This window comes from Pleurodeles waltl, chromosome 11, assembly GCF_031143425.1.
Source record: "Pleurodeles waltl isolate 20211129_DDA chromosome 11, aPleWal1.hap1.20221129, whole genome shotgun sequence".
Classification (NCBI taxonomy): domain Eukaryota; kingdom Metazoa; phylum Chordata; class Amphibia; order Caudata; family Salamandridae; genus Pleurodeles; species Pleurodeles waltl.
In genome coordinates, this window is record NC_090450.1 from 147643284 (window position 1) to 147667291 (window position 24008).

The following is a 24008-nucleotide window of genomic DNA, read 5'->3' on the forward strand; positions in this document are numbered from 1 at the left end:
CAACAGCAATTCTGTCAGGAGGAAGCACAGAAAGCTCACCCACTTGGTAGCTTGGCACAAACAGTCAGGCTTATTGTAATTGTAATTGTATTTATAGTGCTTACTACCCCTGACAAGGCGTTGAAGAGCTTTTGGGTGAGTAGCATACTACTTATCTCAAAAGCAATGTGTAAAGCGTTTGCACATAACACACAGTAATACAGTGAAAACACTACAAAAGGACCCCACACCAGTTTTAGAAAAATAGCCAATATTTATCTGTATAAAACAAGACCACAAAGAGAAAAATCCAACGTACATTAATAAAGAAATGAATTTTGCAAGAATTTCTCGAAAATACAGTTCCTTGAAGTCGATAGCTCCTTCAGGGGCTATCACTTTGTCAGGAATTACAAGTCCAACAGTTCAGGCTGACCACTGGGTCGCGGGCCAGCTATGGTGTCGGGAAGACACGCAAGCAGTACCTTTGAAATGTAGAGTGTTGTGATCCTCACAATTGGATCTGGAGTGCAGCGTCTCTGGTGTTGGCAGGCGTCAGTGGGGGTTGGTTCCAGAGGTCGGTGCAGGGTTTGTTGGGCCCTTGAAGCCACATGCATTGCAGATCGAACTCCGGGCTGATGACAAAGTCAGGAGCGCAGGCAATGGTGGCCTCGGGGCTGCGGTGTGAATGAGGACGATGCGACGGGCGGGGCCCAGAGGTCACAGTACATGCAGTGGCTCGATAAGAGCATCCTCCAGTGTTGGTGAGACCAGAGCTGCGGTGTGAAATGGGGTAGTGCGACATGCAGTGTCTCCAGGTCACGATGCAGGTAGCGCCATTGTCATTGCTGAAGCGCTGTTGTTGGAAGTCCCAAGGCGGCGGTACGATGCATAGCGGGTTCTGTGCATCACCCACGGTTTGCAGGGCAGACAGGGACATCTATTGATGATGCTGGAGTCGAAGGCGCTGGTGTTGATGGACCGGGGCTTCGGTGTGGGACGAGACAGTGCTTTGTGTACCTCACGAGCGGTGTCCTGAGGCCACGGAGCAGGCAGCAGTGTCGGTGTCAGGATAGAGCGGCTTCATCGGGGATATCAACCTGTGGTGTGCACAAGGTGATGCGATGTGTGGGGCCCGCAGGTCACAGTGCAAGCAGCGGCTCAGTGACTGCGTCAGGTGACGACGTCTGTGAGACAAGAGTTGTGGTGCAAAGTGGGGCACGGATCCATGTGTTGTTGTCAGGTCACAGTGCAGGTAGCGGTGTTGTTGACGTTGTCGTGATGGTTTTTCTTCTTTTTCAAGCACAAAACACACAGTTCCCAGTGCTCTAGGCAGATGAATCTGAAGTCTATATCCCTGAGACTTCCAACAGATGTCAAGCTCTACTTCAAGCCCTTGGAGAAACTCCATAATCAGGATAAACAGCAAAGTACAGTCTTTGTCCTCTTTAAGTCAGAAGCAGCAACTGCAGGCCAACCCAGCCACACACACACAGCAAAGGGGCCGTACACCTCCTCCAGCTCTTCAGCTCCTCTCCTTGGCAGAGATTCCTCTTGATCCAGATGTGTTCTAAAAGTCTGGGGTTTTAGGTCCACTACTTATTCTCATTTCTGCCCTTGAAGAAGGCCAACTTTAAAGGAAAGTCTCTATTGTTCACAAAATCCTGCCTTGCCCAAGCCTGGCTCCAGACCCACTCCAGGGGGTTGGAGACTGTGTTTTATGAGGACAGGCACAGCTCATTTAGGTGCAGGGTCAGCTCCTCTCTCCCCCCACTCTAGCCCTGGAAGACTTATCAGGATTTGCAGGACACACCTCAACTCCCTTTGTGTCACTGTCTAGAGGGAATTCACAAACAGCTCAACTTTCAGTCTGACCCAGATGTGGATTCCACAAGCAGGCAGAGGCATAGAATAGTTAAGCAAGCAAATGCCCACTTCCTAAAGGTGGCATTTTCAAACAGACAATTTAAAATCCAACTCTACCAAAAGATGCATTTTTAAATTGTGAATTCAAAGACCCCAAACTCCACATTACCATCTGCTCCCAAAGAGAAACTACGCTTAAAAGATATTTAAAGGCAGCCCCCATGTTAACCTACCGGAGAGGTAGGCCTTGCAATAGTGAAAAATGAATTAGGCAATATTTCATTATCAGGACATGTAAAACACACCAGTACATGTCCTACCATTTAAATACACTGCACCCTACCCATATGGCTACCTAGTGCCTACCTCAGGGGTGACTTACATGCAGTAAAAAAGAAGTTTGGGCGTGGCAAGTAGGTACACTTGCCAGATTGAATTGGCAGTACAAGACTGCACACACAGACACTACAGTGGCAGGTCTGGGAAATGTTTACAGGGCTACTCGTGTGAGTGGCACAATCAGTGCTGAGGACCCGTAGTACCATTTGATTTACAGGCCCTGTGCACCTCTACTGCACTTTGCTAGGGATATACTAGCAAATCAAATATGCCAGTTATGGATAACCTAATCACAAATACACTTTACACAAGGAGCACTTGCACTTAAGCATTGATCTGATCTGCAGTGATAAAGTACATAGAGACAATAAACCAGCAAAAACTAAGTTCAGCATACTATAAAAACAGGAGGTCAGAAGGCAAAAAGGCAGGGGGAAACATGCCAAAAGATGCCAGGTTTAACAAGGAGTGTGAAGCACCGACTTCGGTTATGTGGACACACTGGATTGGTTCAAAGCCACACTCAAGGCTGACCGTGTGGGTGCATGGGCAGAGTACAGGCTCGAGTTCAGTCCGCTGAGAGTTGTAACTTTGTGCCCATGGTTTGAGATGCAAGGTCCTGCATTGGTCTGTGCCGACCTGCGTTGATTCCTATGAAGCTGTCAATCAGTCCTTCTTCTGAATCCTCATAATTCCAGCAGTGTTGTGAAGTGCAGTTGTACAGGTCCTATTTTTATACCTGGTGCCACCTTTTGTGTGGTTAGAATTCCCTTACCTACACCCAAAACTGGTGCTGGTCAGTACTTACTTCCCATTCCCTTGGTCCTAGCTCGAAACTGTCTTCAGTGACAAAAGGCAGGGCAGGCCTGGTGTCAGGTTCCTTTGTGTGTGCTGCAGGCAGGGTCCTTTGTAGTCAGGGCAGATAAGAGCTCCACTCCATCCATCCTGTCAGGAATACCCTCTTCCCTCATACCTAGATTTCCTTAGTTTCACTGTCTGAAAACATGGCACAATCCCCAGCAACAGACCCATCAGTAGTCATTTAATGTTAATGCAGGACACTAGCAGGAAGGCTCAGTTGGTTTGGACAGAAAAATGACAACTTTCTAAAGGTGGCTTTTTCAAAATTGTAACTTAAAATCCAATTTCACTGTAAAAGAGGATTTTAAATAATAATTATTTTGAGTAAACAGCATATATGTACTTACTCCCAATCTGAATTTAGCACTTATTCGATAACCCAGTGTTAATCAGCGGTATATCAGTGTTTTTCAACTGTGAAAAACGACTTTTGAAGTGTTATGCTGTCAGAACATGTAAAACTTAAACAGCACAAGTCCAACTCTTTAAATTCCATTCGCCTTACCCAGGGGTGATTAGGACTGATGTTAGTGGCCTTAGAAATGTTTGACATTCTACTTTGGTGGATGGCACAATGAGTGCTGCTACCCACTGGTAGCATTTCATTTACAGATTCCCGGTATATGGAATACCATTTGTTAGGGACTTCGCAGTAAATTAAATATGACAATTAGGTGTAGGCCAGGTTTAACATCTTTCAAAGAGAGAGCACAAGCACTTTAGCACACAGAGTCCTAATGCCAGCGCAAACAAGTTCAGCAAAAATCAGGAAGCGAGGGCATGCAGCTTGGGGAAATAACATACCAAGGATGTCAGATCTAACAATCTTACATCTTTTTTGTCTCCTAATGTATTACTCCTGTATCACATAAACTCAGTTGTTCATTTACACATCCATGCACTTTTTGAAAGTTTCTGTCTTTTTATTTACTTTTAATCTCTCAGAATCACCTCCTCCTTTCATCCCACCCTTTCTTAAGGCTCCAATATGCTGACAACTGTCCCCTTTCCAATGTTAATAACATTCCTTTTAAGTATATATCCTCACATAAGGTCATGCACACTTCATGAGTTCTCAGTTGAGACAGTCACAGTCAATCAGAAATCTAAGTGCAAGCATGCCAATGTCAGTGGTGCCAAAATTATGAGCATGGCACCAAAGTCCATTCTTAATATAAAAAAACAATTTTTATTGTACAAGTGGTTACTATCAGAAGTAATCTTCAAGATTGCCTAGAAGCTTAGTGACTCTTTGTACAACAAAAAATCTATTAACCCTTTATTGAAGTTGTGCAAAGATATCTCATGATACCTTTAAGACAAAGATGATTCTATTACATCATTCCCTTACTTTAAGAGCTCTCCGACGTTCTTCATTTTCCTGTTGAAGTTCTTGCTTTTCGTGCAGTCCCTTCTAAAGAGATCAGGCCTTGTGCATTTCAAGCCTCGGGCCTCCAGAGTCATTCTCTCTGGTCTACACATGGATTTGAGACCATAATTGACTATGATATTGACATGGCCTTAGATGAGGTGAATCATGGCGCTAATTGCATTAGATTATCAGCTTCCCATTACCTCATCAACCAATCAAGGCTTATCTGTTTGTATGGGATGGGGGGCAGACCTTTTTCACAGAATGCAGCCATGTAGTGACTCTCCAAAGTTTCAATTCTGCACATCAGGCTTTGAGACATAGGCCCATATTTATGAAATGTTTGCGCCGCCCTGGTGTCATTTTTTTATGCTAAAGCAGTGCAAAAATGACTCCACATTTATATTTTGACGTTAGACCTGTCTAGCGTCAAACTTTTGGAGTTAGCGCCATTTTAAGGGAACGCCAAATCACCTTGCGTCTAATTGTGGCAATGAGATGCAAGGTAGCCATTCCCTTCCAAAAAATGGCGCTAACCAAGGAAGTGGACTTAAAAAATGGGGCTAAGTCCCATTAGCATCAAATTTTAATGCCTGGCTAGACCAGGCTTTAAAAAGAGGCCCATACACCACCACTCAAGAAAACACACGGAAGGATCTTTGGAAACCTCCAGGAGAACATGGAAGTGGAACTGCTCCAGCTTGGCACATGCTTCAGACGTCAGCGAAGATAGCAGGTCCCTTCACCACCACCGCAGCAACCCCAGATACCACCACAGCAGCCACAAAGGCAACGTAGAAGGAGGGAGAGGATCTACTGACAGCACACAACCATCCTTGGACTAAAGGAACAAGATGTGATCCGGATGTACAGACTCAACAAGGAGTCCATTGTACTCCTGCTGCACCATATTGCGCCACATATCACAGCTACGGTGCAAACTCCCTGTTAGACTTGGCATTTGGCAATTCGGCTTGGCAAGTGTACCCACTTGCCAGGCTTAAACATTCCCTTTTCTTACATGTAAGACTCCCCTAAGGTAGGCCCTAGTTGGCCCCATGGGCAGGGTGCAGTGTATGTTTAAGCTGGGACATAAACTAATGTGTTTTATATGTCCTAACAGTGAAATACTGCAAAATTCGGTCTTCACTGTTGCAAGGCCTATCCCTCCTATAGGTTAAAGCTTAGATTCCCTTTGGGAGCGGATAGACGTAGAGTTTGGAGAATCTGAGCCCACTATTTAAAAATACATCTTTTAGTAAAGTTGATTTTAAGATTATGGGGGTCAACAGGCTGGCGGTGCTCCCGAGGGCATTCTGACCGCGGCGGTTCAGCCGCGGTCAGAAAGGGTAAACCGGCGGTCTCCCGCCGGTTTACCAATGCCCTTCAGAATCCTCCATGGCTGCGGAGCGCGCTCCGCAGCCATGGGGATTCTGACACCCCCTACCGCCATCCTGTTCCTGGCGGGTCTCCCGCCAGGAACAGGATGGCGGTAGGGGGTGCCGCGGGGCCCCTGGGGGCACCTGCAGTGCCCATGCCAATGGCATGGGCACTGCAGGGGCCCCCGTAAGAGGGCCCCACTTAGTATTTCAGTGTCTGCTATGCAGACACTGAAATACGCGACGGGTGCAACTGCACCCGTCGCACCCCTGCAACTACGCCGGCTCAATTCTGAGCCGGCGTCCTCGTTGCAGGGGCATTTCCTCTGGGCCGGCGGGCGCTCTTTTGGAGAGCGCCCGCCGGCCCAGAGGAAATGTCTGAATGGCCGCCGCGGTCTTTTGACCGCGGTGCGGTCATTCAGCAGCGGTACCTTGGCGGACGGCCTCCGCCGTCCGCCAAGGTCAAAATGACCCCCTATGTGTTTGATAATGCCACTTTTAGAAAGTGAGCATTTTCCTGCTTAAAACATTCTGTGACTCTGCCTGTTTGTGGATTCTCTGTCTGGGTCAGTTTGACAGTTACGCAGTTTGCACCTCTTTCTAGACAGTGACACAAAGGGAGCTGGGGGGTAAACTGCATATCCTGATGAGCCACCTTTGCTTGGAGGGAGAGGAGGAGTGGTCACTCACACCTGAAAGGGCTGTGCTTACCCTCACACAATGCAGTCTCCAACCCCCTGCTGTGTTTGGGGCCTGTCCTGGGCAAGGCAGGAGTTTTTTTTTGACAAACAAGAGACTTTCCTTTCAAGGAAGGCTACTTCAAAGACCAAAATGGGTATAAGAAGGGAACCCAAAACCACAGACATTAGATCACTTCCTGACATCAAGAGGAACCCCTGCCTTGAGAAGAGCTGAGGAGAAGTGCTGCCCTGCCTGTGACTGTGCTTTGTGAAGCTATCCAGCAGTTGCTGCTTTTGCCTGGTGAAAGGGGACAAAGACTGGACTTTGTTATGCATTCCTGCTTGTGAAGAAATCTCCAAGGGCTTGTCCTGAGCTTTCCTCCTCTTGTTGAAGTCTCAGGGTCATCAAAGACTTCCCCTGCCAGCACCTGGACTCTCTGCTGGGACTCCTGCCCTGCCAAGTGGTGCCCTATACAGTTCCTGGGGTCTTGACAGGTGAAGCTGGCAGACCCAGATTAAAAATCCACTCACAGACCGGCGTGCAGGGAAATTTCCGACGCAACCTCCGAGACGCAGATGAAGAAACAATGCCCTGCCGGCTTTGTGGCAGAAATCAACGCTCTGCCTGCAGCACGGCTGGAAGATCAACACACGCAGATGGAGAAACAATGCGTCACACCGCACAGGAGAACCTGGAAGCAAGCCAAGAGTATGTGAAACACTGGTATGACAAGAATGCCACTCTGGTCGAGTTTCAACCGGGTCATAAAGTTTGGGTGATGGCACCAGGGGAGCTTAGGGCACTCCAAGACAAGTGGACTGTCCACTTGAGGTGGTGGAACGCAAGAGTGAAGTCACCTACCTGGTGGACTTGCAGACTACCAGGAACCCTTTAACGGTCCTGCATGTTAACTGACTCAAGCCACAATTTGAGTGGACAGAGTTGTCCATGCTCCTTGCGACGGATGACGGAATAGAGGAGGAGAGTGAGCCTCTTTCTGACCTCCTGTCTGCAGAAGAGAAAACTGGGTCCGTGGAGGGAGTGGTCTTCTCCCCCTCCCTGACCGCAGAGCAGGAGAGGGACTGTCGCCAGGTGTTGGGACAGTTCGCCTCACTGTTTTCCTTGATCCCAGGGGTCACACACATGTGCACACATGATGTAGACACTGGGGACAGGACACCCATTAAACAGAAAGTTTACAGGGTGCCTGACAGGGCCAGGGCTAGCATTAAGGATGAGGTATCCAAAACGTTAATCCTTGGGGTTATTGAGTATTCCTGCAGTCCTTGGGCCAGGCCTGTGGTACTGGTCCCAAAGGGCCTTACACCTGGTGCCACTCCAGAACTCCGGTTCTGTGTGGACTACCGGGGGCTCAATGCAGTCAGTAAGACTGACGCACACCCCAACCCCCGAGCTGATGAGCTCATAGATCGGTTGGAGCTGCCCCCTACCTCAGCACGTATGATTTAACATCTGGGTATTGGCAGACTGCCTTGACTGAGGGGGCCATGTAGAGGTCTGCATTTTCTACCCCAGATGGGTACTTTCAGTTTAAGGTGATGCCATTAGGGATGAAAAATGACCCTGACACCTTTCAGAGGTTGGTCAACCAGGTGTTGGCTGGGCTGGATGAGTTCAGTGCTGCCTACCTGGATGACATTGCTGTCTTTAGTTCCACATGGGAGGAACATCTGCAATACATCTGCAGAGTGTTGGAGGCCCTGCAAAAGGCAGGCCTCACTATTAAGGCAAGCAAGTGCCAAGCAGGGCAGGGTTCTGTGGAGTACTTGTGACACCAGGTAGGGAGAGGCCAGGTGGCACCACTACAGCCAAAAATTGACACCATTCTGGCTTGGGAGCCTCCCAAAACCCAGACTGAGTTGAGAGCCTATTTAGGCCGCACTGGTTACTACAGGAGGTTTGTCAAGGGGTATGGTACCATTGTTACCCCCTTGACTGAGTTGACTTCTAAGAAGCAACCAAAGAAGGTGATCTGGACAGCGGCTTGCCAGACCGCTTTTAATGCCCTGAAGGCTACTATGTGCACAGCACCTGTGCTGAAGGTACCTGACTACTCCAAGGAGTTTCATGTGCAAACAGACCCCTCAGACCATGGTATAGGAGCATTACTCTCACTGCTTAATGAAGAGGCCTAGATCAACCTGTAGCCTTCATTAGCAAGAGGTTACTTCCCAGGGAACATAGGCGGAGAGCCATGGAACCTGAAGCTTTTGCTGTGGTCTGGGCGCAGAAGAAGCTAAGACCGTACTTGTTTGGAACTCACTTCTGGGTTCAGACCGACCACAGGCCCCTCAGATGGTTAATGCAGATGAGGGGTGAGAATCCAAAACTGTTGAGGTGGTCCATGTCCCTACAGGGTATGGACTTTACAGTGGAACAGCGCCCTGGCAGAGAACACGCCAATGCTGATGGTCTCTCCAGATTCTTCCGCCTTTGTGATGAGAACTCCCATGAGGTTGGGTAGTTGCTCCCCAATTTCAGCTGGGGGGGACACATGTTAGACTTGGCATCCTTGGCGTGGTCTCCCCTATTTTTTGCCTCTGTTTCCCAGGTAGTTGATATGTGCTTGACTCTGTTTTTGCTGTTCTTGTTACTCTGGGCACTTTACCACTGCTATCCAGTGCTAAAGTGCAAGTTCTCCTATATAAAATGTGTATGTAATTGGATTTCCATGATTGGTATATTTGATTTACTGGTAAATTCCTAGTACAGTGCACTTGAGGTGGCCAGGGCCTGTAAATCAAATGCTACTAGTGGGCGTGCAGCACTGGTTGTGCCACCCACATTAGTAGCACTGTAAACATGGCTCAGACCTGCCACTTCAGTGTCTGTGTGTGCAGTTTTAAACTTCAAATTCGACTTGGCAAGTGTACCCACTTGCCAGGCCTGAACCTTCCCTTTTCTTCTATATAAGACACCCCTAAGATAGGCCCTAGGTAGCCCCATGGGCAGGGTGCAGTGTATGTTTATGGTACGACACATACTAATGTGTTTTATATGTCCTAACAGTGAAATAATGCCAAATTCGGTTTTCACTGTTGCAAGGCCTATCCCTCACATAGGTTAACATGGGGGCTGCCTTTAAATATGATAAAAGCATAGATTCTCTTTGGGAGTGGATAGACATGTGAAGTTTGGGGTATCTGAGCTCCCAATTCAAAAATACATCTTTTAGTAAAGTTGATTTTAAGATTGTGTGTTTGAAAATACCACTTTTAGAAAGTGAGCATTTTCCTGCTTAACCCCTTCGCTGCCAGGCCTTTTCCCCCTCCTGTGCCGGGCCTTTTTTTGCCTATTTGGGGCAGTTCGCGCTTAGGCCCTCATAACTTTTTGTCCACATAAGCTAACCAAGCCAAATTTGCGTCCTTTTTTTCCAACATCCTAGGGATTCTAGAGGTACCCAGACTTTGTGGGTTCCCTTGAAGGAGGCCAAGAAATTGGCCAAAATACAGTGAAAATTTCGTTTTTTTCAAAAAAATTGGAAAAAGTGGCTGCAGAAGAAGGCTTGTGGTTTTTCCCCTGAAAATGGCATCAACAAAGGGTTTGCGGTGCTAAACTCAGCAGCTTCTCAGCTTTCAGGAACAGGCAGACTTGAATCAGAAAACCCAATTTTTCAACACAATTTTGGCATTTTACTGGGGCATACCCCATTTGTGCAATTTTTTGTGCTTTCAGCCTCCTTCCAGTCAGTGACAGGAATGGTCATGAAACCAATGCTGGATCCCAGAAACCTAAACATTTCTGAAAAGTAGACAAAATTCTGAATTCAGCAAGGGGTCATTTGTGTAGATCCTACAAGGGTTTCCTACAGAAAATAACAGCTGAAAAAGAAAAATATTGAAATTGAGGTGAAAAAACCATCAATTTTTCTCTACGTTTTACTCTGTAACTTTTCCCTGCAATGTCAGATTATCGAAAGCAATATACCGTTACGTCTGCTGGACTCCTCTGGTTGTGGGGATATATAGGGTTTGTAGGTTCATCAAGAACCCGAGGAACCCAGAGCCAATAAATGAGCTGCACCCTGCAGTGCGTTTTCATTCTATACCGGGTATACAGCAATTCATTTGCTGAAATATAAGGAGTAAAAAATTGCTATCAAGAAAACCTTTGCATTTCCAAAAAGGGCACAAGATAAGGTGTTGAGGAGCAGTGGTTATTTGCACATCTCTGAATTCCGGGGTGACCATAGTAGCACGTGAATTACAGGGAATTTCTCAAATAGATGTCTTTTTTACACACACTCCTATATTTGGAAGGAAAAAATGTAGAGAAAGACAAGGGGCAATAGTACTTGTTTTGCTAATCTATGTTCCCCCAAGTCTCCCGATAAAAATGGTACCTCACTTGTGTGGGTAGGCCTAGCACCCGCGACAGGATATGCCCCAAAACACAACGTGGACACATCACAGAAAACAGAGCTGTTTTTAGCAAAGTGACTACCTGTAGATTTTGGCCTCTAGCTCAGCCGCCACCTAGGGAAACCTACCAAACCTGTGCATTTCTGAAAACTAGAGACCAAGGGGAATCCAAGGAGGGGTGACTTGCGGGGCTCGGACCAGGTTCTGTTACCCAGAATCCTTTGCAAATCTCAAAATTTGGCTAAAAAAACACATGTTCCTCACATTTCTGTGGCAGAAAGTTCTGGAATCTGAGAGGAGCCACAAATTTCCTTCCACCCAGCGTTCCCCCACATCTCCCGATAAAAATGATACCTAATTTGTGTGGGTAGGCCTAGCGCCCGCGACAGGATATGCCCCAAAACACAACGTGGACATATCACAGAAAACAGAGCTGTTTTTAGCAAAGTGACTACCTGTAGATTTTGGCCTCTAGCTCAGCCGCCACCTAGGGAAACCTACCAAACCTGTGCATTTCTGAAAACTAGAGACCTAGGGGAATCCAAGGAGGGGTGACTTGCGGGGCTCGGACCAGGTTCTGTTACCCAGAATCCTTTGCAAACCTCAAAATTTGGCTAAAAATACACATGTTACTCACATTTCTGTGGCAGAAAGTTCTGGAATCTGAGAGGAGCCACAAATTTCCTTCTACCCAGCGTTCCCCCAAGTCTCCCGATAAAAATGATACCTCACTTGTGTGGGTAGGACTAGCGCCCACGAAAGGAAAGGGCCCAAAACACAACGTGGACACATCACATTTTTTTATAAAAAGCAGTGCCTACCTGTGGATTTTGGCCTGTAGCTCAGCCGACACCTGAGGAAACCTAGCAAACCAGTGCATTTTTGAAAACTAGAAACCCAGGGGAATCCAAGATGGGGTGACTTGCGGGGCTCTGACCAGGTTATGTTACCCAGAATCCTTTGCAAACCTCCAAATTTGGCCCAAAAAACACTTTTTCCTCTCATTTCGGTGACATAAAGTTCTGGAATCTGAGAGGAGCCACAAATTTCCTTCCACCCAGCGTTCCCCTAAGTCTCTCGATAAAAATGGTACATCACTTCTGTGGGTAGGCCTTGCGCCCACAAAAGGAAATGGCCCAAAACACAACGTGGACACAACATATTTTTTCACAGAAAACAGAGGTGTTTTTTGCAAGGTGCCTACCTGTGGTGTTTGGCCTGTAGCTCAGCCGGCCCCAGGTGGGGGGGGGGCAGAAATGCCCTAAAATAAATTTGCCCCCCCAACCCCCACCCTCCCCCGCCGGGAGCGACCCTTGCCTACGGGGTCGCTCCCCCTGCGTGACATTGGCCCCAAAAAACAAATCCCCGGTGCCTAGTGGTTTCTGCCCCCTTGGGGGCAGGTTGACCTAAACTCAGCCAATCTGCCCCCAAGGGGGGCAGAAATGGCCTAAATACAATTTGTCCCCCAGGGGAGCGACTTTTGCCTGATGGGTCGCTCCCCATCTCTAAAAAAAAAAAACCAAGAAAAAAAAAAAGAAAAAAAAGAAAAATTCCCCTGGCGCCTAGAGGTTTCTGCCCCCCCCCCCCCCCGGGGGCAGATCGGCCTAATAATCGGCCGATCTGCCCCCCGGGGGGGCAGAAATGGCCTAAAAGAAATTTGCCCCCCCAACACCCACCCCCCCCCCCCCGGGAGCGACCCTTGCCTGCGTGACATTGGCGCCAAAAAACAAATCCCCGGTGCCTAGTGGTTTCTGCCCCCTTGGGGGCAGATTGACCTAAAATTGGCCAATCTGCCCCCAGGGGGGCAGAAATGGTCTAAATACAATTTGCCCCCCCCCAGGGGAGCGACCCTTGCCTGATGGGTCGCTCCCCATCTCTAAAAAAAGAAACAACAAAAAAAAAACACACAAAAAAAATTGCCCTGGCGCCTAGAGTGTTCTGCCCCCCCCCCCGGGGGCAGTTCGGCCTAATAATAGGCCGATCTGTCCCCCGGGGGGGCAGAAATGGCCTAAAATAAATTTGCCCCCCCAACCCCCACCCCCCCCCCGGGAGCGACCCTTGCCTACGGGGTCGCTCCCCCTGCGTGACAGTGGCGCCAAAAAACAAATCCCCGGTGCCTAGTGGTTTCTGCCCCCTTGGGGGCAGATTGACCTAAAATTGGCCAATCTGCCCCCAGGGGGGCAGAAATGGTCTAAATACAATTTGCCCCCCCAGGGGAGCGACCCTTGCCTGATGGGTCGCTCCCCATCTCTAAAAAAAAAAAAAGAACAAAAAAAAAAAACACAAAAAAAAAAACAGAAAAAAAAAATTTACCCTGGCGCCTAGAGGTTTCTTCCCCCCCTGGGGGCAGATCGTCCTAATAATAGGCCGATCTGCCCCCAGGGGGGGCAGAAAAGGCCTTCCCAAAAAATTGCCCCCCCTGGGAGCGACCCATGCCAAAGGGGTCGCTTTGTTGCGTGACATTCGCGCGGAAAAAAAAAATCCCTGGTGTCTAATGGTTTCTGCCCCCCTTGGGGGCAGATTGGCCTTATCAAAATAGGCCAATCTGCCCCCAAGGGGGGCAGAAATGGCCTAAATATATATTGCCCCGTAGGGGAGCGACCCTTGCCTAAGGGATCGCTCCCCACCTAAAAAAAAAAAATTCATCACAAAAAAAAAAAAAAAAAAAAAAATGGTCCCTGGTGCCTAGAGGTTTCTGCCCCCCCTGGGGGCAGATCGGCCTAATAATAGGCCAATCTGCCCCCAGGGGGGGCAGAAAAGGCCTTCCAAAAAAATGCCCCCCTGGGAGCGTCCCTTGCCCAAGGGGTCGCTCCCTTTTGCCAATTTCAAGAAGAAAAAAAAAAATCCCTGGTGTCTAGTGGGGTTTCAAAAGCCGGATTGCAAGCAATCCGGCTTTTGAAACCTGTGAGAGACTTCAAAGGGAAGGAAATACATTTCCTTCCCTTTGAAGCCTCTCGGGGCCTCCCCCATGGGATTGAAAAAGAAATGCAAAAGCATTTCTTTTTCAATCGCGCTGGAAGCTCTGCTTCCAGCGCGATGGGGGAGACCCTGTGACTAATCAGCGCGCACTCGCGCGCTGACGTCACAGGGGGGGTTGGGGGGTTCGGGGGTGGGAGGGGAAGGGCTTCCCCTTCCAACCCTGACTTGGGGGGGTGGGGGGGAACCCCACAGAGGGAGCGAGAGCGCTCCCTCTGGGCTCTGTGCACAGGACGTAATGGTTACGTCCTGGGCACAGCAGCACTGTGCCTCAGGACGTAACCATTACGTCCTGGGCACAGAAGGGGTTAAACCATTCTGTCACTCTGCCTGTTTGTGGATTCCCTGTCTGGGTCAGTTTGACAGTTGGGCTGTTTGCACCTCTCTCTAGACAGTGACACAAAGGGAGCTGGGGTGTAGACTGCATATCCTGATCAGCCATCTGTGCTAGGAGGAAGGGGAGGAGTAGTTACCCCCTGGTGTGTGTCTGGGGCCTGGCCTGGGCAAGGCAGAATTTCGCAAACAAGAGAGACTTTCCTTTGAAGTAAGCCTACTTCAAAGGCCAAACTGGGTATAAGAAGGGCACAAAAACCACAGACTTTAGATCACTTCTGGACATCAAGAGGAACCTCTGCCTGGAGCAGAGCTGAAGATCTAAGGAGAAGTGCTGCCTGCCTGTGACTGTGCTGAGTGGAGCTATGCTGCAGTTGCTGCTTCTGCCTGGTGGAAGGGGGCAAAGACTGGACTTTGTTTTGCATTCCTGCTTGTGAAGAAATCTCCAAAAGTTTGTCCTGAGCTTGCCTCCTGTTGTTGAAGTCTCAGGACCATCAAAGACTTTCCCTGCCAGCACCTGGACTCTCTTTTGAGACTCCTGCCCTGCCAAGTGGTGCCCTATCTAGTTCCTGGGGCCTTGACAGGTGAAGCTGGCAGACCAAGATTGAAAATCCACGAACCGACTGCTGTGCGGGAAAATTTCTGATGGATCCTCCGAGATGCAGCTGAAGAAACGACACACCGGCAGCTTTGTGGCAGAAATCGATGCTTGGTCTACAGCACAGCTGGAAGATAGACCCACACGGCTGGAGAAACAACACGCCACACCACTAACAGGGGCTGGTAACATCGCAACCCACACAGCCCAGTTTTGCTAGCACTGTGCGGCAGGATTTTTGACACGAAAGCTTGCTGGGCGTGGAAAAATGACACAATGCCTGCCCGGCCCCGAGTGCTTGCCCGGATCCACGCATTGCTCTCCTGCGGAGAGGAGAAATGACACACGCTGACCCGACCACAGAAGGAGAAATAACATTCGGTCTCGCTTGCGGGTGAGAAATCGACGCATCCCTAACCTTTTTCGACGCACACTTACCTGTCTGTGCTATTTTGACACTACCCAGGTACGTTTCAATGCTAACAGTGTTTTTTCTGTCTACAAAAGGATTTAAGAGTCTTTTGCTTTTAAAATTAATAACCTGACTTGTGTGTGTTGGATGTTTGTCGTTTTGGTCTTGTTTTGTTCAGATAAATATTTCCTATTTTTATAAACCTGTGTTGTGTCATTTTGTAGTATTTTCACTGAGTTACTGTGTGTGTTGGTACAAATACTTTACACCTAGACTCTGTAGTTAAGTCTGCCTGCTCGTGCCAAGCTACCAAGGGGGTGAGCAGGGGTTAGCTGAGGGTGATTCTCCTTTACCTTGACTAGAGTGAGGGTCCTTGCTTAGACAGGGGGTAACCTGACTGCCAACCAAAGACCCCATTTCTAACACTTCCACTAACATTCCACCCATGACCAAGCTCATTGCTGTCCTCCATATGCTGGCATCTGGATCATTTTCAGATAACGGTGCACAAGTGGCTGGTATCTACCAGTCATCCTTCTTGGTCGTTCTACCTAAGGTCCTGGACGCTATTCTATGCCTCACACCCCACTACTTCTGCTTCCCAAACACCCAGCATCTGCAGCAGGAGACCAAGCAAGGTTTCTATCAAATTGCTGGGTTTCTGCATGTGCTGGGTGCAATGGACTGCACCCATGTGCAACTGGTGCCACTTGTATCAACGGAACACCTGCATAGAGTCCACAAACACACATATTCTATCAATGTGCAGGCCATCGTGGACCACCGTGGGCTCTTCACCAACATCCTTGCTAAATACCTGGCAGTGTCCATGATGCATACATATTTCGCCAATGCACCATCAATGAGCAGTTTCTATGATGGCCAATATGGCAATGGCCTACTCATAGGTAAGCCACCATACCAACCATAACGCATATCACACTAACCATCTAGGACAAACAAGACAAACACCACGCTAAATCCACAAGGGCAGGGCTACATAAATGTACAGGTAACAACACATATGCAATATGCCACACTACACTGCATTCATCGCACTTCACAAACATATACACCCACATGCACAAAACACAGACACAACCTGATTGGCACACCACCGTGGTACAGCCAAGTCCCTTTTGCATACAGAAGTTGCTCACAAACCACTACAAGTATCCACAGGTTGACAACTAAATACCGATCACACACACATTACACCAAACAAAGAAGTGCCCAGGCATGTCAATGGCATAGGCCATGGTCATTTTGAATACGGCACACATAGGCACAGTCCCGCGTAAATAATGGTGCGCAAGCCTCAGGCAGAACCTAAATTCAATGCCATCCAAGTGGTGCCAAAACCAACTACATATCATCTTCACATACCTGACATACCTGTAGTGTGCACATTAACCTGTCTGCTGCATTGTGTTGCACACATGCATATACAAAATTATCTGCCATTAAAGACCATGGGGAAGAATCTTGAGAAATGGGGCGGGACCTACTCCAGTGCCACCTCACATGTGCCCCTAGTGCCCCCCAGGACCACCACGTCTGCTCTGTATAGAAAAAACGGTCCACCACGGTGCTAAGTCTGTGAAAAAACTGTAACAATCATGGATGCCATAGTAGGACTCTGTAGGAGTATAGAGGATGTACCTGACCTTACATACACCGTACTAAGGGACCCATGTGAAAAATAGCTGTGCCCCCTCCCAAACCCTGCATTGTGTATGTGTAGAAAGTGTCTGTGAGAAATCAAGTATTGAAATCTAGGACATAGTACTGCACCACATTACATCATCCTACACACCCTCATACTCTTGATGGCTGCCAAAACCACCATCTGCCACAAAGGGTCACAAAGTGTCACACTGCATGCGTAATGCCACCTGGTAACATGGACGGCACAGTCTTGCTTTGTAGGGCAACTATGGTGTCTCAAATATGACACCATTGTAGTGCAAGGAAGTGGTAGGTTCCATCTAACAATAGAACACTGCTTCAAATATGGACTATACAACACATTTACCCAAATCATAGCCATCATTTTTGCAACATAATTAAATGCCCCAGGCCCTTGAGTCACTACCCAAGATTGTCATGTCCATCAACACAGTTCAATGAAACCATGTCACAAGAACAGGAACATACACTATACCACAAGCAAGTCTGTGTCACCACCCAACTAAAACTAACAACTTCCATTGTATGTTCAAACCACTATCAAGACTTACCAACACATCTTCTCTCTATCCTTTGCAGCTGATAAAAGGAATGGCATACAGCCTTGGGTGATGACCCCATTTGCCAATCCCACAACGGTGGAAGAGGGGGCCTACAACGAGGGGCACACACAAACTCACAATGTGGTGGAAAGGAGATTTGGGCTCCTGAAATCCAGGTTAAAGTACCTGGCCCTGTATGCACCACCACTTGTTTGCAAAATAATTCTGGCATGTGAAAACCTCCACAACATCTGTGTCAGGACTTATACCCCCTGGGATGACCTGTTTGATGTCCCCAACGAGGAGAAGGAGGATGATGACGGAGCAGATAATGTGGAGGGGGAACAACAGAACACTGCTGCAGATGTTCATAGGAGACTCCACATTTTTGAGAACTTCTACACATAGGCCTTCATTACAACATTGCCGGTTAATGCCTCCTACCACCATGCTGATGGCTGCCAACATACCGTGACGGCGGCGGTATACTGCTACGGGTATTATGACTCACACAGAGAAATCCGCCACTATACAGACACCCACAAAAGTCCGCCAGACCAAAGGTCAGTGATAAACTAGTGGTACCAAAACCCACACCATTACACCAAGAGAAATACGCCCACATTATCAGGACCCACGAACCACTGCGGTGGCCTTTCTACCACAGTAAAGCATTGGCAGTACACACCACTGCACTCAAAATACACACACACTAACAAAACGACACCACATTGGACAATTCAAACTACACACACCTGACACACATGCACACACCACACCCACACACCCAATCCAATACAAAACACCCACCCACATTACCCACAACCCTTTCAACGAAAAAAAAGATTGCTAACTGAGAGAGATAGACAAGCCAGGAGCACCCACTCAATCTGAGCTACAGAACACCATTGCCCATACACCATCCACGCACCTCACAGCACACACCACAACACATCACCCCACACACCGTCACACATACCACTCACACCACATCCATTGCACCCCAAAGACACCCCAGGTTTTCAGTGGAGGAGCTAAGGGTCATGGTGGAGGAAATCATCCGGGTAGAGCCACAGCTATTCGGATCACAGGTGCAGTAGACGTCCATTGCTAGGAAGATGGAGCTATGGCGGAGAGTCATGGACAGGGTCAACACCGTGAGGCAGCACCCCAGAACAAGGGATGACATCAGGAAGAGGTGGAATGACCTACAGGGGAAGGTGCATTCGGTGGTTGCAAGACACCAGATAGCCGTACAGAGGACTGGCAGTGGACCCCCACCTCCTCCCCCACAACTAACAACATGGGAGGAGCAAGTCTTGGCAATAATGCATCCTGAGGGCCTCGCAGGAGTAGCAGGAGGACTGGACTCTGGTAAGTCAAATCTTTACTATTATATCCCCCACCCTACCTACATGTCATAACAAACTCCTACCCCTACCCTCACTCCCATCACTCCACCACCTCACATGTACCGCACTATCAGAACCCACCCATCCCAAAACCAAGCCCTGCATGCCGCACCAATGCATGGACACCCATCACAGACCTGCATGGACACCCATCACTAAAGCATGCACATTAGAGAGAATCACCCAGCCCACAAAATCACTACTCACACAAGGCAAAGCTGTCAGGGCAATCACAACCATACAGGGAAACACACCCATGCACAAGATTGCACATGCAGATACAATAACACTGCATTTACATCCCCACAGGACCCCCACTCAACGTCACTGGAGAGGAGGTGCCACCAACATCCAGCCCCCCCAGAAGAGACCCACAGTGATGACAGCACCTCTGCACGCCTGGATCACGATGACCAACCTGGCCCATCAGGGACCTCTGGACAGTCAGTTACCCAAACACAGTCCCATACCACCACAGAGACTCCCCCCTTAGGAAACACCATCACAGCACCCACCCTGCTGGCCTATACCTCTGTCCCTAGGGCACGTCAATCAGCAGTGTGTCCACCACTACAGGGACCCCAGGCAACTCCACAAACACAGGACGATCAGGGACCTGGGTCAGTGGCAGTGGGCACAACGATCAGGGGACAGAGACACAGGGCAACAGGGACACTGGGAGGACTGCTGTGTGACAGGGGGAGGACAGGCCTAGGGAACCCACTCTCCATGAGGCACTTGCAGGGATCCTGGGAGCATACCAACATTTGCAGGAGACCTTGGGCCAGATACTGTACAAGTTGCAGGAGACCCAGCAGATGCAGGAGGGACAGTACCTGGGGATAAGGGAGGACCTCAAACACATCCACACCATCCTGGTCACCATGGCAGTGGTGCTGGCTGACATGGCCAACACCATGAGGGAGGCAGTGGCACACCAACAGGCCCCTGACACCAGCTACACCGATGAACAGCCCTCCACCTCTGTCGGTGCTAGTGGACAGGAGGCCCCACCACAGGACCAACAGGCCACCGGCACCCCACCCCCTGCAGAAGGAGAACCACCCCGCAAACGGTCCCTGCGATCCAGGCAGAAGTCGGAGAACATTGCCAAGACCCCTGCCAGGAAATAAGGCTCTCCTGATTGTCACCCTTTTGTCCCATTCTGTTACCCTGTCCCCCTTGAACTGCTATTGCTCCCCTTCCTATGTCCCATTGGACAAAGCACCTGTGATACCAATAGACTGGACTCTACCCTGAGCATTCCTCCATCATCAACCCAGCCCATTGCAATACCCCCTCCACTTATTTGCACATAAATAAACACCCTTGGAACTAATACAAGTATGGAGTCTGTCAATTGATTCAAATATGTATTCGTTTAACAAGCTGTAAACATTGCAATTCAACTGTACAGTCGTGTATTCATAGGTATGACCTGTAGTGGGCAGCAGGGAACACACCAGGAGCCAGAGTGGGGCACAGAGATCTGACAATAGAGATGCCAAAGGGTACAGTAAGTGGCCATACAATATGGAAAATCAGGCTGCCATGTACAATGTCCAACACAAAACTTTAATGGAAAGTGAAGTTACAGTGTCTTACCTGTGTGTCACTGGGCGTACTGTTGTATGAGTGATCTTCTGTTGTACACATCTTCTTCCTCTGCCTCCTCTTCCTCACTGTCCACAGGCTCCACCGCTGCCACAAGACCATCTCCAGGCTCATCTTCCTGCAGAAAAGGCACCTGGCGTCTCAAGGCCAGGTTGTACAACATGCAACATGCAACAATGATCTGGCACACCTTGTTGGGTGAGTAGTACAGGGATCCATCTGTCAGAGGGAGGCACCGGAACCTGGCCTTCAGGAGGCCAAAGGTTCTTTCAATTATCCTCCTTGTTTGCCCATGTGCCTCATAGTAACATTCCTCTGTCCTTGTCCTGGCATTCCTCACTGGGGTCAGTAGTCATGAGAGGTTGGGGTAACCAGAGTCACCTGCAAATATTCGAGGGATACCTGTTAGACATACACTCACCCTTAGGGCCAAGCCCACACCCATATGCCTACATCAACTGGGTGGAGACCATGGGCTCACCTATTAGCCACACCCTGTGCCTCTGGAGTTGAGACATCACATATGGAATGCTGCTATTCCATAAGATGAAGGCATCATGCACAGAGCCAGGATACTTGGCATTCACATGGGAGATGTACTGGTCCGCCAAACACACCATCTGCATATTCAGAGAGTGATAGCTTTTCCTATTCCTGAACACTTGCTCATTCCTCCGGAGGGGACGACAAATGCTACATGTGTGCCATCAATGGCACCAATGATGTTGGGGATATGTCCCACGGCATAGAAGCCAGTTTTCACTGTTGCCAAATTCTCCACCTTGGGGAATACGATGTAGCTGTGCATGTGTTTCAGCATGGCAGACAACACTCTGGTCAACAAGTTGGAGAACATAGGCTGTGTAATCCCTGATGCAATGGCCACTGTCGCTTGGAAGGAACCACTTGCCAGGAAATGGAGCACTGACAGGACCTGCACTAGAGGGGGTTACCTGTGTGGGGGGAAGATAGCTGAAATCAGGTCTGGCTCCAATTGGGCACACAGTTCTTGGATTGTGGCCCTATCAAGTCTGTAGGATAGGATAATGTGTCTGTCCTCCATTATCGCCAGGTCCACCAGGGGTCTGCACACTTGAGGATGTCTCCATCTCATATTCATGCTCAGCGGTTGAAGTCTAGGGAGAAAAACAGTGAGCAAAGGGTCATATTCAAACATCTATTGACATAATGATGCATCTCTTCCTTTAAAGAACCAGTATGTGTATTTGAGAGTCAGTAGATGTGCAAATGTCTTCTGTGACGCAGTTAGGTGCCATGGCCTGTGCCCCCCTGAAATGGCAGCTGCCTGACTTCTCAGGAGAGACAAGTGGAAATGAGGTAATTCTTCTGCCGTTGAGTGCCGTAGCGGTTGGCGGTCGACGACCACTGTGCAACTTCGCATTGGTTAACATTAAGCCCTATGGGTTCCAGGAGCCAATGGTGATTTACACCAGCGGTGACGGTATGCTCTGTTGCGGATGTCTGCTGTATTTCTGCAGCAGGTCAGCGCCCATCAGAAAAAAGGTATTTGTGTGCCATCGCTAAGGAGGTGTGGACCCTGGGGGTCTTTGACAGGTAGAGCACCCACTGAGGCAAACGATGGGAGGACCTGCGCCACTGGGCAAGGAAGATGGCGGAGGCCCAGCTGGGGCTGGCCTCCCAACGAGGAAGGGGTGCCTGTCGTACCCTGACCGCCCTGATGTTCTGCATCCTGGTGTGGCCTATCCAGAGGTGGATGGGCGCTTGAGGGCATCATAGCAGCCACAAGGTGGTGAGTACAGATTCAGAATCATGACTTTGCGCACATTAAAGTTTTATCTGGGTGGGGATGTGGACTGTGGGTAGCACTAGGCCAGGGCGAACATGGCAGGGTAGGTCCCTTGTTGGTCAGGCTCTGAAGCATTCCAACCCCAATGGTGTTAGTGGGCATCTACTACTGGGCAGGGCCCTGTTTGTTTCAGGTGTGAAGCTGATGGCGTTATGGTATGTACCCCATGGGCTGGTGACTATCTTTGTAACTGGTAGTGCATGGCCTATTGCATAGGGCTGTTCTCTGTGTGTTGTGTACGCCAACGGTAGTGTTGTTGCTGGCATTGACCAAGTGTATCCTCTGTCTCTCTCCCCCTTTTTGTTTTGTCACCCTGTCCTTGTGTGCATTAGCATCATCTGGTGGAGGAGCAGAGGCACCGGTGACGGAGGGAGCTGCATCCCACATAGGCATGGAGGCCGAATCCATCAACGGTGAGGGCACCAGTGGGACAGAGGGCGAGGGGAGCACCACAACGGAGACTGGAGGGGACACTACAGACAACGACTCCTCCTCCAATGGAAGCTCCCTGGGGGTGGTGGATACCACTGTGCCCACCCCAACAACAGGTAGAGCCGCCACCCCCCTACTAGCACCGCCCTCCCAGCAGCCCTTCAGCATATTTCCCGTGCCCGCTCACCCACGAGGGTGGGCGTCTCCTTTGCCCCAGGCATCTCAGGCCCTGCCCCAGTCAGCTCAGCTACTCTCAGTGAGGAGGAGATTGACCTCCTGAGATCCATCAGGGTTAGCCAGTCAACCATACTGAATGTCATTGAGGGTGTCAAGAGGCATTTGCAACAAACAAATGCATACCTGGAGGGCATTCACTCTGGCATTGTGTCCCAACAGAGAGCATTTCAGTCTCTGGCCTCCGCACTGATGGCAGCCATTGTCCCTGTCTCCAGCCTCCCCACTCCAACTTTCTCTACCCAGTCCCAATCTCCTCAGCCCCAGCCTATCCCAAGCACACCTTCAGACCAGCATTCACGCAAATCAACAAACAGAAGTGGCTCAGGCAAACACAAGCACCACCCTTCATCTCACAGGCACCTACACAAGCACTATCCCCATTAAGACACACCAACATCCAGTGCCTCCACTGTTTCCCCCTCCTCCTCGTCGTCCACCTCCTTCCCAGTAGTGTCTCCACTCACACCTGTATGCACTACATCCTCATCCACCACCTCAATCACCAGCACGCCCATCACTACACACCCTTTACTGGCAGTCACCACCCCCACATCCATGTACACGTCCCCTGTGCCTTCTCCCACTGTGTCTGTGACCCCTCCTCCCAAAGTACACAAACGCAAGCACACACCCACCCAACAGAATCCAGATCATGCACCTGAACGCAAACACAGCAGACTGACACCTCCTACAACCACTCCCTCTTCTTCCACTCCCAAACCTTCACCCTCTTCCCACCCCAATGTCCCTAAGAAGCTTTTTCTAGCCAACATTGACCTCTTCCCTACCCCTACCCCCGTCCTTTACCTCAGGCCAGGGTGGCCAGAACCCAGCCCAGAACCTCAGCCACCAAGTCCACATCCGCTGTGGTTTCTGCAGCTGTCAGAGGCTCTAAAGGGGCACCCATCAGCCCAGCCAGTGTGCCACCAACCCCTGCCAAGAAGTTTCCGCCACCTGGCAAGTTCAAGAAGGGGACAGCATCCAGCAAGGAAAAGGAGCCACATCCACCCAGCAAGGCCACGTCAAAGACTCCAGCTGCCAGACTCAAGGTGACACCGCCATCTGCCAAGGGCAGG